Here is a 15,938-nt window from a genome sequence, read left to right as displayed (position 1 = left end):
TTATATTGTCATCAGTTTCAAATGAGGTTCAGAGAACAAATCATAGAAACAATAACCGTGAGAGTGAAAATCAGGAAACAGGATAACAAAATTTCTGGTATTCAGATAAAGCGGTACTCAGAGGAAAATTTATATCTCTGAAAATGCATATTATAATACTGGAAAAGCATAAAATTATAAATTAAATATGCAATTCAAAAGCTGAAAATAACAAATGAGCAAATCCAAAGTAACCAAAAAAGAGAAAATCTTAGAAATTAGAGGAGAAATGTACAAATTGGAAAATAAAAAGACTATAAAAATGAAAGTGGGTTCTTTGAAAATACTAACGAAATTGATAAACCTTTGACTAACATGATCAAAAAGAATACGGAAGAAAATCAAATTATGGGGAGAAAGAGCAATATGAAATCATAAATCAATCAATCAAAAAATTTATCAAATGCTTCCTATGTGACAGCAAAGGCAAAAATACAGTCCCCGTTCTCAAGGAGATTGCTCTGTACTGGGAGAGACATTATATACATAAATTGGTATATATTAGATACATATACGGTAGATTAGATGGGAAGGCATTTAGCAGTTGGGGATAACAGGAAAGACACCCCACAGAAGGTGATACTCAAGCTGATTCTTCTTAGAGTCTTAAGAGATTCTACAAAATTATAAAGAAAATTTCAGACATATGCCCCAAGATGTTCATTAGCACTCTGTGGTGCAAAGAACTGGAAACAAAGCAAATATGCATGAAATGGGAGATGAATAAGCAAATGAGACAATATGTGTGAAGCATTTTGCAAACCTTAAAGTTCTATATAAATGTTAATTATCATTATTATTATTATTGATATACCATAACAGCATTGAATATGAAGAATTTGGAGAATCATGAGGAGACATATAACTACAACAGTATACATGGAAATAACAAAAAACTCAAAATGGAATATTATATAAGGTGACCTAATATAATATCTATTATTTTCTACTATATATTGTATTTATAACATATATTACATTATATTTACATAATTTATATATAAAAAATTAAGTCGTATACTGTAATTATTAAAAAAGCATACTTCTCTTCCTTTTCAGCAGTGGCAAAGAACCATAGGGTAGAATATTGCATATATTGTCAGACATGGCTGATGTGCTGATTGTTTTTGCTGAACTGTTTCTTTATCTTTATTTTTTATTCTTTAGTATAAGGGATGGGGTAGGGGAGGAGGAGGAAGAAATTTGGATGTTAAAAAGGTACAGAAACAAAAGTTATCAATAAAAATAAGATTAAAAATAAAATTAAGGTAGCTGAGCAAATAATATCATCCCATTGCGAAAAAGAGAGGGGAATTGACCACGTATAAATTAGTCTTCACCTACCAACTGTGAAAAAAGAGAAAGAGATCAGGGAAGCATTAGGAGTTATCGGGAGTTCAACAAGGAATGGAGAAAATAAGTGAGTAATTAGGGTTAATTAGACAGGACTTGCTGATAATTACATTTCTATTTGTGGAACCTCTTCTATTGGTAGGATTCTGTAGGAATCCCAGTTGCCCATTACAGGAAGCTGAGCAGATAATGTCATATCAGAAAGAAAAAAAAAGGCAGGAAGCTGACCACAAAATTAAACTTCAGCCTTCAGATGAGCCATCAGTGTAGCGTGCAGCATGACAATTTTCAGGGACAAATAAGGAGGAGAGTTAGCTCAGAAAGCTACCAACAAGACAAAATGACTGCGGATCCTACTTTAACAAGTGTAGAGGAGGGTAGGGAGAATTTTGCAGCAACGCATAGAGAAATGAGTATTTTTATGTTCGTGATATCACAGAGAACGGCAGGTTAATCCAAGGAAAAATATTCAAAGAGATCAACACTAGGAGACAATTATCCAAGAAGAAATCCATTAATAAAACCCTTGGCCTCAGATTTCTGTATACAAATGTACCTAGTGTGGCTTACAAATAGGGAGAATTAGCGATCATATTGCAAGAGGAAAACCAATATTAAAATTCATTGTATAAGTGACATTTGGTATACTAGCTCTCATGACTGGGTTATAGCTATGTAAAGAAACAATATAAAAAAAGAAAGGAAGGAAGGAAGGAAGAAAGAAAGAGAGAAAGAGAGAAAGAAAGAAAGAAAGAAAGAAAAGAAGGAAGGAAGAAAGGAAAAAAGGAAGGAAGAAAGGAAGGAAGAAAGAGAGAGAGAAAGAAAGAAAGAGAGAAAGAGAGAAAGAAAGAAAGAAAGAAAGAAAGAAAGAAAGAAAGAAAGAAAGAAAGAAAGAAAGAAAGAAAGAAAGAAAGGAAGGAAGGAAGGAAGGAAGGAAGGAAGGAAGGAAGGAAGGAAGGAAGGAAGGAAGAAAGGAAGAAAGAAAGAAAGAAGCAGTATAGAAAAAAGACAGGAGGGTAGCACTTATATATTAAGAAGGCATTCAGTTTAGGACACTTTTTACTGAGTTTTGATCCATTTAGATTCTCACAACAACTCTTCAAAATAGGTGTTGTTAATATCTCCTTTTTACAGTTGAGAAAACTGAGTCAGACAAAGATTAAATGACTTGCCTGGGGTCAGAGCTAGTAAGTGTTTGAGGATGGATTTGAACTCAGGTCTTCCTGACTCCAGGTCCAACCCAGTTGTAGAGGCTCTTCACCTCTGGTCTGTGAACTTGCTTTCTAAAAAAATATTTTGATAACTGCAAAAAAAAAAAAAAGATTAAGAGCCCTTCATATAAAGGAAAGGGCACTGGCCTAGCAGACAGTTGTTCTAATCCCAGTGTTAGCACTTAATAACGATCCTATATTGTGGGTGGCAGGGACCACCGCACTCACTATGCAAGTTAAGGCAAGCCAAGCATTTTTTAATCACCTGACACATGCTAGACATCATACTAAACTCAGGGGGTAAAAAGGTAAAAACAGTTCCTGCCCTCGGGAAGGTTACAATCTAATGGAGGATACACTATGTGAATACCAAATATATAGAGATTAAATCGCAGGTTATCCCAGAAAGAAGGCACTTGCACTAAGAGAGACCCGAAAAGGCTTCTTGCAGAGGGTAAAATTTTAGGTGAGACTTGAAGGAAGCCAGAAATATCTCTGTTACTTTTACATTTGTAGGCTGCAGTGATCTTGGAGGGTGTCAGTCCCAAATCGTTTTTGCAGAAATAAAGCAATGACGCACAAGGGTCTAACTATGTCCTTTGCCAATTTGACTAATATGTACCGCAGCAGCAACCTAGAAACTTTGGGGGAATTTCTAAGGTGCCTCAATGCATGAAACCAAGATAGTTAATTTAGAGGCCTGCGTATGATTCCTTGGGACTTTGCTCTCTAAATTAACTTCTGCCTGAATTTCTAACTATCTTGGTTGCTGAGAAATATCAGTTTGGTTTTTTGGTTCTGTTTCTTCTTTCTCATGATTCATTCCATTGGTCATAATTCTTCTCCACAACTTGACTAGTGTATAAATTAATTCAATACGAAGTTATACATGATAGTTATATGAGATTCTGTGCCATCTTGGGAAGGGAGGGGGGAAGGAGGGGAGAAAATCTGGAACTCAAAATTATGTAGAACCGTGTGTGGTAAACTAAAAATAAATAAATAAATTAAATAAAAAAAATTTTAAAAAATGAAGAAAAGTATAGTGCCTGGCACATAGTAGGTATAGCATATAAATGCTTATTCCCTTCCCTTCCTTCCTTAAATAAAAATGAAATGAGTAGAACCAGGAGAATAATTCATATAATAATAACACTATAAAAACAAATAAACTGGAAAGATATGAGCAATGATCAATACAATGAGCATCCCGGGGGGCTGATAATGAAATATGCTATCCATTACAAAGAAGTGATAGATTTCTGGTGCAGAATGAGACATACATATTTTTGCATATAACTATTAATGGGATTTGTTTTACTTAACTGCACATAGCTATTACAAGAAATTTGCTTTTCTCTTTGCTTTTCTTTTCTCCACCCCCCCCCATGAGGTAGGGCTGTCCACTGTCCCATTTCATCGTTACAGCACGTCAGGTGGGTACCATTTTACAGAGAAGTACACCGAGTACACTGAACTCGTAAGTATCAGAGTCCAGTTTCGAACCCAGCTCCCTGCTGTGACTCCAAGGCTTTTCCCACTACCCCATCTCATCTCAGAGATGAATCTAGAATGGATCACCAGAATCATTTCCAGTCCTGAGGGAGCCAGTGTGAAGGCTTCTTTGGCAGAAATACCAAGTCCTATCTTGGCTGCTCTTCCCTGGTGGCTTCCTGTTGCCCTGAAGACATTGGGGGCCAAGCAGATGGTGGTGATTTTTCTTCCTGTTGTTTCTCCTGATTCCAGAGCATAGTGACCCTGTCCCTAGTTTCTTAGGCCAGGTAGGGGCAAATTATTCTATAGTCTTCTGACCTTTTGATGCTACCTTCTCAGAGTGAGATGGAATTTAAAAGTAAGTGACACAAAACAAAACAAAGCCTACAATACTCTTTCTTCCTCCAGTCATTGACGCTCTCTCCCTCCTTCAGTCTCCCTTGGGGCAGACTGACACGTTTTTGCTGTGATGATTCAAATGAAAAAGGGAAAGGAAGGAAACAAATCTGTCAGAAGCTGATTTAAAAGGCTAGTGAAGTGAGAATGTATATGTCAGAACGGATAAACATTCTGGTTTTGTGTTTTGTTTCTCTTGTGGCTGGGGAGAAAAAGGGAGTGAGAGCCACTCTTCTGGAATGACCCAAGTAAAGGAAGGATCTGATGCAAAACGTGAAGTCTTTGTGGCATTAAGAGAGAGCTGGATTCTGGGTTTGTTTCTCCTATTGCTGCTTCCCCGTAATTAGGGAAAGCCAGCATAGGTTTGGGTGGGCTCCAGCAAACTGTGCTTTTTCCTTCCAACCCTAGCTCTGTTTCCTTGGGAAACAGCCAAGAGCCACTTGTAGGAGTTTCTTGATTGGCTCAGAATGAATGTAAATAGCAATTGTTTCTGTTTTGGCTAGAAACCCTGAGGGTCTTCCCCTCCAGATTGATTTTTTTTTTTCTGGACTAGGTAAAGAGGCCATTCTCTGGCTCATTTCTTTTTTTTTTTTTTTCCCTTTTGCCTCATTTCTTATTAAGCCTTTATCACTGAATGGATGTTGCCTTAGTCAAACTGAAACCTGTTGAAGACCTTAGTTCCATCCTGGGTCTTGATCTATATCTCACCTCTGGACCCAGATGGCTCTGGAGGAGAAAGTGTAGCTGGTGACTTTGCACAGCCCTCCCTCACTCAATTCACTTACATATCATGGCATTACCTCCCTGGTGCCATGGTCCTCTTCTAGAATGCAGGACAAACAACAACAACAAATAGGAGTTTTATTCATCTGCCTTCCTTAGGGCTGAAACCATGATGTTGTGTTTCTTCCCAATAAGGTTGTTGAAACCTTTATGCCAAAAAAAAACAAAACCCAAAAACAAAAACAAAAGAGAAGCAAAAAAGGCGAGCATGTAGTGCGCCTCAATCTGTATTCAAACTTCACAGTTCTTTCTCTGGATGAAGATAGCATTCTCCATCGTGAGTCCCCTGGAGTTGTCCTTGTACCTTTCGTTGCTGAGAAGAGCAAAGTATGTCAGGGTTGGTCCTCCCGGAATCCATGTATCTGTGGCTGTGCACAACATTCTCCTGGCTCTGCTCCGCTCACTCAGCATTATGTTGTGTAGGTTTTTCCAGGTTGTTACGAAGTCTGCATCATCCCCATTTCTTATGGCACAACAGTATTCCATCACCTTCATATACCACAGCTTGTTCAGCCATTCCCCAATTGATGGGCATCCCTTTGATTTCCAATTCTTGGCTACCACAAAAAGAGCTGCTATAAATATCCTTGTACATACGGCTCCTTTTCCCGCTTGTGTGATTTCTTTGGGATACAACCCTAGAAGTGGTATTGCTGGGTCAAAGGGTATGAACATTTCTATAGCCCTTTGGGCATAGTTCCAAACTGCTCTCCAAAATGGCTGGATCAGCTCACAACTCCACCAGCAATGTAACAATGATCCAATTTCCCCACATCCTTTCCAGCATTTATCATTTTCCTGTTTTGTTATTTTAGCCAATCTGACAGGAGAGATGTGGTATCTAAGAGTTGTTTTGATTTGCATTTCTCTAATCAGTAGTGATCCAGAGCATTTTTTCATATGCCAATAGATATCTTTAATTTCTTCCTCTGAAAACTGCCTGTTCGTATCCTTTGACCATTTCTCAATTGGGGAATGACTTGTATTCCTATAAATTTGGCTCAGTTCCCTGTGTATTTTAGAGATGAGGCCTTTATCAGAGATACTAGTTGCAAAGATTTTCTCCCAATTTTCTGCTTCCCTCCTAATTTTTGTTGTATTGGCTTTTTTTGTACAAAAACATTTCAATTTGACATAATCAAAATTATCCATTTTGCATTTTGTAATGCTCTCTGTCTCTTGTTGGGTCATGAATTCTTTACTTTTCCATAAATCTGATAAGTAAACTATTCCTTGCTTTCCCAAATTACTTATAGTATCAGTTTTTACTCCTAAATCATGAACCCATTTTGACTTTATTTTGGTATATGGTGTAAGATATTGGTCTATGCCCAGTTTTTGCCCTACCATTTTCCAATTTTCCCAACAGTTTTTGTGAAATAGTGAATTATTAGCCCAGAAGCTGGCCTCTTTGGGTTTATCAAAGAGTAGATTGATAAACTTGTTGATTTCTCCTTCTTGTGTACCTATCCTATTCCACTGATCCACACCCCTATTTCTTAACCAGTACCAGGCAGTTTTGATGACTGCTGCTCTGTAGTACAGTTTAATATCTGGTATGGCTAAGCCACCTTCTCTAGCATGTCTTTTCATTAATACCCTAGATATTCTAGAACTCTTGTTTTTCCAGATGAATTTTGTTATTATTGTCCAGCTCAGTAAAATAATTTTTTGGTAGTTCGATTGGTATGGCACTGAATAGATAGATTAATTTAGGTAAAATTGTCATTTTTATTATATTAGCTCGGCCTAACCATGAGCAACTGATATTTTTCCATTTATTTAGATCTGATTTTATTCGCGTGAAAAGTGCGTCATAGTTATGTTCATATAGGCCCTGGGTTTGTCTTGGCAAATAGACTCCCAAATATTTTATAGTGCCTACAGTAACTTTGAATGGAATTTCTCTTTCTATCTCTTGCTGTTGGGCTTTGTCAGTAATGTATAGGAATGCTGAGGATTTATGTGGGTTTATTTTATATCCTGCAACTTGGCTAAAGTTGTTTATTATTTCAAGTAGTTTTTTACTTGATTTTCTAGGATTCTCTAAATAAATCATCATATCATCTGCAAAAAGTGATAATTTAGTTTCTTCTTTTCCTATTCTAATTCCTTCAATTTCTTTTTCTTCTCTTATTGCTACAGCTAACGTTTCTAGTACCAAATTGAATAATAGGGGTGATAATGGACATCCTTGTTTCACCCCTAATCTTATTGGGAATGCATCTAGTTTATCCCCATTATAAATAATGCATGTCGATGGTTTTAGGTAGATGCTATTTATAATTTTAAGGAAGGCTCCTTTTATTCCTATGGTTTCTAGTGTTTTTAATAGGAATGGGTGTTGTATTTTGTCAAAGGCTTTTTCTGCAATCTTCATTTTTTTATACCAAGTACTTTTTCAATTGTTATTTCACTTGATCCTCACAACAACCCTGGGAGGTAGGTGTTATTATCCTTATTTTACAGTTAAGGAACCTGAAGCAAATAGAGGTTAGGTGACTTGCCCAGGCTGGCACAGCTTAGTGTCTGAGACCAGATTTGAACTCAGGTCTTCTGGATTCCAAGATCAGCAAGTGTTCTGTCCCCTGCACCATCAGCTGCCTTTACTATTCTACCAACTACCCATTGATTTGTTTATAAAAGTCCTCAAGATCAATCACTTTTGTAATATAGTATAAATTGTTCTTCTGATTCTGCTCATTTTACTCCGCATCAGTCTATAGACATCTTTACATTTCTTTTTGAAACGATCTAGTCCCTCATTTCTTATAGCACAATAATAGTCCATCACATTCACACACCATAACTTACCCAATCATTCCTCAATTGTTGAATGTCCTCTTAGTTTTCAGACAGAGATTAGTGAAAATCTATAACTTTTTTTTCCATCCAAGTTCATGGACCTCCTGAAATCTATCCATAGAAGCCAGGTTAAGAACCCCAGCCTCAGAGAGAACCAACCTTCCATAAAGTTAGGTTAGTAGGGGACAATAGTAAGTCACCTGAAAACTCAACTGGTCACCAATTCTTCACCAGCTAGGAATCAGGGGAGGCAGAAACCACCACTTGTTGCCCAAGGGAGCCATGGACCACAGCCAGATGTTGTTTGGATAGGTTATCTCTGACTGGCTCTTTAGGTTACCTGAGGGCATCTAAGAGGCCTCAGAAATCCTCTGAAGCAATGGTTCCAGTCCTGTTACTCAAGTCCTGCTAGCTCATGTTTTTTTAGCACCTCTGGGAGCTGGGCTCAGGGGAAAGGGAAGTCATTGTCATTCTTGCTTAGGTTCCAGGACCCCTCCCCAAATTACTTTTTGGAATTATTGTTGATTCTGTACATTCTTAACTGCTTTTCAGTTTCCTCCCTATCCTAGACCACGTGGATGTGCTGTGTCATTTACAAAATGTCTTGAGTTTTAAGTCTTTTTTTTTATTGGTTAGTTTGTGTGCTTTAATTTTTTTCCTGGAGTGGAATTAATTTCTTTATTCTTCATTTTTCCAAAGTTGTAAAACCCATGAGAGGTATCCTGCTGGACAAAGAACAAGACTAGGGATGTAAAAGAGGTTGACTTTTTAGTAAATTCAAACAACACAGGGAGGAAGGGGCGTGTGTGTGTGTGTGTGTGTGTGTGTGTGTGTGTGTGTGTAAATGTACATACATGGGAACAAGCATGTCTGTGTGTGAGAGAAAATGTGTGTGTTTGTGTATGTGTACACGTACATACATGGGAACAGCCATGTCTGTGTGTGAGAGAAAATGCCCTGAAAATGGAGTCCATGGCTAGAATCCATTTTACAGATGAGGAAACTGGGGCACAGGGAATTTAAGTGACTTGATCAGGATTGCACAATTAATACATGTCTGAGGCAGGATCTAAATCCAAGTCTTCCTGCTGCCAAGTCTGGCACTCCAAATATTACACTACCTAGTTTATCAACATGATCTAATTCATGAGGATGTAGCCCCCCAAGAGTTCTTTGATTCTACTCTTAGATCTCAATGATTTCATAGGCTCTACCTAAATCTAAACCACTTTCGGTTCCATGTGACAAATCTGCTGGCCTGTACCTATTACTATTGCTTTATGAAGTGATGTCTGTACCAAAAGTGTTCCTGTAAGTGTTAGCTCTGTTTCCCATGTGCTCTAAGAATGCTTATCAAACTTCCTCTTTTAAACTAGGAAATATATATAAATCTTTCTATGCCTGCCTTAAGGTGATGGGTGAACCCTGTGTTTCATTAATATTATATGGGTTTCAAAGACTCCAGCTACTGGGGATAGGACTCACTATTTGACAAAAACTGCTGGGGAAACTGTGCAGCAGCCTGGCAGAAATTAGATTTAGACGAACACTTTATACCATATACCAAGATAAGTTCCTAAAGGATACATGCCGAGATATAAATGGTCACATCATAAATAAATTAGAGAAACAAAGAAAAAATACTCTTCAGACCTATGGATGGGAAACAGATCGTGATTAAATAAGGGATAGAGAGAATCACAGAAGATAAAACGGTCACCTTTCATTATATAAAATTTAAAAGTTTTTGCACAAAGACTTTAGGTTCTTCAAATTTTCCCTCTCTGGATTTTAGGAACTTCTCCATTTTAGCTCTAGTTTTATCTAATCTATGCTTGGAGATGAAGTTATTTTTCTATCACCTAGCACAATGTCTGGCACATAAGAGGTACTTAATAAATGTTTGCTGATTTATTATGATTATCATCAGTATGTCTTCAATATGTTGTGTGTGTGTGACTTGGAGCCTGAAGGTGCCATTGAGGAATGATAATAATAAAAATAAGAAGAATTATTACTATTATTATAAATAGCACAAGGTTTGCAAAACACTTTCCAAATATCATCTCATTTGATCTCTATGACAGCTAAATACAGGTATATGTCAGAGATATTGAGTGTTCAGTGCCAGACCACAGCAAAAAATCAAATATTGCAATAAAATGAGTCACATTAATTTTTTGGTTTCCCAGTGCATATAAAAGTTATGTTTATACCATACTGTAGCCTATTAAGTGTGCAATGGTATATCTAAAAAGACAGTGTACATACTTTAATTAAAAAATACTTTGTTGGTAAAAGATGCATCCAGCATATGAACCTTCAGTGAGTCGTAATCTTTTTACTGGTAGAGGGTCTTGCCTCAGTGTTGATGGCTGCTGACTGATCAGGATGGTGAAATCTTGGGTGACAGTGGCAATTTCTTAAAATAAGACAACAGTGAAGTTTGGACAAATCGGTTGTCCCTTTCATGAAAGGTTTCTCTGTAGCAGACAATGCTGTTTGATAGCATTCTACCTACAATAGAACTTCTTTCAAAATTGGAGTAACTCCTCAAAAACCCTGCCGCAGCTTTACCAGCTAAGTTTATGCAATATTCTTCAATATTGTGTCTCAGGGAATAGGGAGGCTCAAGGAGGGGGAGAGAGACAGGAAATGGCCAGTAGGTGGAGCAGTCAAAGCACGCATTTGTCATTTAAATTCACCATCTTCTAAGGGCCCTGTTCTCGGTGCCCCAAAGCAATTAAAATAGCAGCATCAAAGATCGCTGATCACACATCACCATAGTAGATACCATAATAATGAAAAAGTTTGAAATATTGTGAGACTTACCAAAATGTGACAAAGAGACACAACGTGAGTGAATTACAATAAAATGAGAGGTATGCCTGTAACAATGCCTAGCATTTACACAGCACTTTAAGGTTTGCAAAGCACTTTACAAATATTAACTAATTTTGTCCTCACAATAACCCCAAGATGTAAGTGTTATTATCACCACCATTTTACAAATTTAGAAAGTGAGTCAGACAGAAGTGAAGTGACTTGCCCAGGATTTCACAGCTGGTCAGTGTCTAAGATTGAACAAATTCAGATGTTCCTGACTCCAGATCCAGTATTCTATACACTGCATTCTATCCTAGCTACCTGACAATCCTATGAGGTAGATGCTCTAATTGTCCCTATTTTACAGATGAGGAAACTGAGTCTTAGAGAGGTCAAGTGATTTTCCCAGGGAAACACAGCCAGTAAGTGTCTGAGGCAAGATTTAAACTCGGGTCTTCTTGACTCCAGGTCATGTACCCTATCCACTGCACCTCTCAAAGATCAATATGAAACCCTTGCTTATAATTGATAAGATCAATTTCTTATATTGTATATATATGTGTATGTGTGTGTGTGTCTATGTGTCTGTGTATGTATATATATATATATAAATACATATATATGTATGTATAGACTGGTACATGATAAACAGGTGGGGGATTGGCAGTTGTAATCTATTTCCATGTATTTTGCATTGCTGAGGTATCCAAACAGGAAGAAGCACCATTTGCTCTGCTTTCCTTTGTTCCAAGGTATCTTGGGTTCTCGAAATGCTTCTGAGGAGGGCCAGCCTGCAACCCTATCTCCTCCACTGCCACCAATATATTACTTTGACTCTTAAGAGCAGAACTGTCCCACTGATTGGTGGCTACCCAATCAATAGTAACATCAGAGTCCAGGTCACCAGTATTTCGGGGATACTTCCAATACCTTAACTACCTGAGAGGTCTCAGGGCACACAAAATCCCCTTTTGTACATAACTGTGGTTGATGTTTTCATATTTTGTTGTTATGTAGCCTCCCCCTTCTCCTCTGAAAATGGTTTGGGTTTTGAGATGTTACCATTGTCGTCAACAAATATTTTTCAGATTTTCACCTGGGAAACCCAGTATCAGCCCTGATGCTACAGGTTTATCTTTCACTTATCCCTTAAACTTGGATACACCACCACCATGTGGCTGATGGGGACTTCTGTCTCATGAATTCCAAGACATGGGCTTTTCTAGTGCTTTGAAAGTTCTCTCTGGAGAGACTTAACTTGTGTCATTAGATTCCACTTTCCTCTTTAAGGTGAATAATAAGCCTTTCCAGTGCTGGTAGCCCAAGTGGAGGAGCAGAAATGGCCCCTCACAAGGGGAAGGAAAAGAAGGAAGAGCAGGTCATCAGCCTTGGACCTCAGGCTGCAGAGTGAGAGAATGTGTTCAGTGTCTGCCATATCTTTGCTTCCTTCAACGACACCTTTGTCCATGTGACTGATCGGTCTGGCAAAGAAACTGTCTGCTGAGTGACTGGTGGGATGAAGGTCAAGGCTGACAGAGATGAATCTTCTCCCTATGCTGCTATGTTAGCCTCTCAGGATGTTGCCCAGAGATGTAAAGATCTAGGTATCACTGCCCTTCACATCAAACTTTGGGCCACGAATTGTTCCAGGAAAAAAAACTTTGGGCCACAGTGGGAAATAGGACTAAGACCCCTGGCCATGGCCCACAGTCAGCTCTGAGAGCCCTAACATGTTCTGGAATGAAGATTGGGCAGATTGAGAATGTCACTCCAATCCCTCTGATATACTCTCAGAAAGGGTGGTCACCAAGGTCACCATCTGTGAATATAATTTGCTGGATTATTTTTGTCAATAAAGGTATCACAATAAAAAAATTAATAATAAGAGAAATGTATTTCTAAAAACTGATCAACAGAATCAATTTTGAATGCTCACTCTGTAAAGATGATACTAGATGGGATATTTTTTCTCTAAAGCTAATTCTAACTCTGACCTTAGATAAAAAACCAATTACATTCTTCCTTTATATCTCAAACTACATAATAGTTGGGGGTCAAAAGCCTCCATGCACTTATGTTCACTCTCTAGCTCCCAGACAAAGAGAAAGAGAAAGGAAATTTTTTTAGTTATTTCAGGCAAAATTTTATGTCATCTTCACTGTAGATTTGGGAGATCACAAGAAAGAAGTAGGCGATGCAGAAAAGACTAGGAAGTGGGAACATTGTGTATTGCAAATTTGACTGACCTAAGAGAAATTTGTTCTTGAGTTCATGGGTTTTGAAAGCAACATAAAGGTTCTGCCTTTCAGCCAACCATCCTAAAAAAAATAAAATAACTGATTAGAATTTTTAAAAGCAAAATAGCGTTTAACTTGGAGCATAAAAGCAGCAAAATGAACAATAGTATAACCACACTTCCCTCCTGTGAAGAAAAACCTTTCTATGACCAATTTGTAGAGGCATTGTTCCTCTCCTTTCTCTTTCTGCCAACTGTTCCACTGGGAGAAGAGGTACAGAAAGAATGGGAAAGAGAAGACTTTTGCGTATTAAGAACTAAAGGTGTTTTGATTTCAATCGAGGACAAAGAAGTTTGCTGAAGGTCAGGTTTGGGGTAAGGGAAGGTATAGAACTTTCCTATGTGAGTCAAAGACAGTGATTGCAAGGTTTGCATCACAGCAAATGACCCCATTTATGTCACAGCAAATTATCCTGTTTGTGAAAAATAAAAAAAAAATATCCTGTTTGTGTCGCTGTGACTCAGAGTCCTAACTAAGAATTCTGACATTTAGGGCAACTTCAGTTAGAATGGAAGGGGGTAGTCAAGGATGGTGAGAATCCACGGCCACGTGGAGGGCAAGATCTTTTCTTCTTTCTGAATCTATGCAATTCAGAGTCACGGTGCAGTGCACGTAGGTGAAAACTCCCTTTCCCTGCTAGCCCTCCCCCAGTCCCTCCAACTGATCTACTTCAGTCCTACCCCTCTGGAGGCCTTTTACTGCTCTGCCCTCCCCTTCCATTGTGTCCTTTGTTGGCTTTCTGTTATTTTATTTTTTAAAAAACATGTTGTTTGTTGTTCTTGTTGAGTTGTGACCTCATTTGGCATTTTCTTGGCACAAATACTGGAATAGTTTGCCATTTCTTTCTCCAGCTCATTTTACAGATGAGGAAACTGAGGCAAATAGAGTTAAGTGACTTGGCCAGGGTCACATAGCTACCAAATGTCTGAGGCTGGATTTGAATGCATGAAGAAAGATGAAGTCCTCCTAATTTCAAAGCCGTGCTCTATCCACTGTGCCACCTAGCTGCCCTTTTCTGTTCTTTAAAAACTCCTCTTTGCCCTAGACATCTTCCACAGAAGATTTGTGGAAATAACACTGGCTCTGAAGGCAGAATCCTACCTCTGACATTTACTATTTGTATGACTTTAGGCAACTCATTAAGCTTTCTGGGCCTCTGTTTCCCTCTCTGTAAAATGAAGTGGTTGTAGTAATCGGCTTCTGAAGTCTCTACCAGCTCTAGCTTTAAATCTGATCCTCTGACTCGTGGTCAGGGAAGACTGGCTTGTCTTAGAAAACACTGTGTTTCTGGTCCCTCCCCACCCCCAACACCTGGTATGCTCTTCAGTCCTCCCCACCAACTCCACCAACATCCAGGTACTGGGTGAGAGGAAGGAGGGATCAGCATACTCCTTGGACCTCATTTCTACTTGAAGCACCTTCCCTACTACGTCCTAGAGGTGGGGAACCTGTGGCCTGGAAGCCACATGTGACCCTCTAGCTCCTCAAGAGCCACCCTCTGACTGAATCCAAACTTCACAGAACAAATCCCCTTAATATAAGGATTTTTTCTGTAAAACTTGGACTCAGTCAAAAGGCTGCACCCAAGGACCTAGAAGGCCATATGTGTCCTCCAGGCCACAGGTTCCCCACCCCTGTCCTAGGTCATTCTCCCTCCCAAACCCTGCCTTTCTTCTGAGGGATTTCAATAGATGTGTCACAGTCTCCTCAAACGCTCTAGCCTGCTGCCTGAGTTGCTCCATGTCTGCTCACTAGTTTCTTTCCAGCCATACTTTCAGTTGCATCTTTTTCCCCATCCTAGACTTTGGTCAGCCAGAAAGTTCTAGAAGACTGGCAGGATTAAAAACTCTACAGAAAGACAAGATTCCTGGGATAGAGAAGGCAGGGAGCATTTGACCCTCCAGCAGAAGTTGAGGGGCTGTCTACCCTCTCCCTCCTTGCCCTGCCAGAAGTGCCCATTCATGGGTAGAGATCATTCCTCAGTATGGTGGTCCCCCAACTGCCTGGGTGTTAAACTGCTTCTTTTCTCCTTTCCCTGGGGTAGAATATGTGGTTAGGTGTCTCTTTAGCCCATTACTAATATCCCTGTTCTGCCTGGGAGCTAAACATCTCCTCTCTTTTGGCAGTACTCAGTAAAAATAAAAACAAAAACAACCTCCCCCCCCCCCAAATTAAATAAATAAAACCTCTCTGCTACCCTGTGAAAGCCCAACCCATATTCTTTGGGGCTTTGGGGATCCAAGAATCCCCTGTCCTGATTGCTCCCCTGACATCTTCCACTAAGTGACCTTGCTCCCCCATCTTCTTCTAGAACCATTTCCCCTGACCAACCATGGCAGGGGATGGAAGTGGGGAGCACTCTGAGTGGCCAAGAGGCACAAGGGAAAGGAATGACAGTCTCAGACAACAAGAGGGGAGCAAGTAGCATTCCAATTTCAAACATCACCTGTGGAAAGCCTTGGCTGCCCCATTCTAGGTACAATTCTGTGGTTATCCTGCCAAGTGCCAAGAGAAGCAGGAACCCTGCCCCTATTCCTATTACTGTTCTCTGATTGCCCATCTTTAAAGGCAGTCAAAGAAAACACTAGCCAGCTCCTCTTGGCCAGCATGAATAGCCTTTAAGGCACAACTTGGTACTATCTTCACAGATCAGGTACAGGTGGCTTTTGTGAAATTAAAATTAGGAGGATCTAGTCTCAACTAGACAGTTCTCCCCATGGAAGAAGGGAGCCCT

General features: G+C 39.2%; 1 pseudogene; it reads left to right on the top strand.

The window, feature by feature from the left end:
- Positions 1-11,878: 11,878 nt before the first annotated feature.
- On the top strand, positions 11,879-12,732 carry LOC118830220 (annotated as a pseudogene).
- The last annotated feature ends 3,206 nt before the right edge of the window (positions 12,733-15,938 follow it).

The sequence above is a fragment of the Trichosurus vulpecula genome, chromosome 8 (assembly GCF_011100635.1).
Source record: "Trichosurus vulpecula isolate mTriVul1 chromosome 8, mTriVul1.pri, whole genome shotgun sequence".
Classification (NCBI taxonomy): Eukaryota; Metazoa; Chordata; class Mammalia; order Diprotodontia; family Phalangeridae; genus Trichosurus; species Trichosurus vulpecula.
The sequence above is the reverse complement of the archived record's forward strand: the minus strand, read 5'-3'. Positions and strand labels throughout refer to the sequence as shown.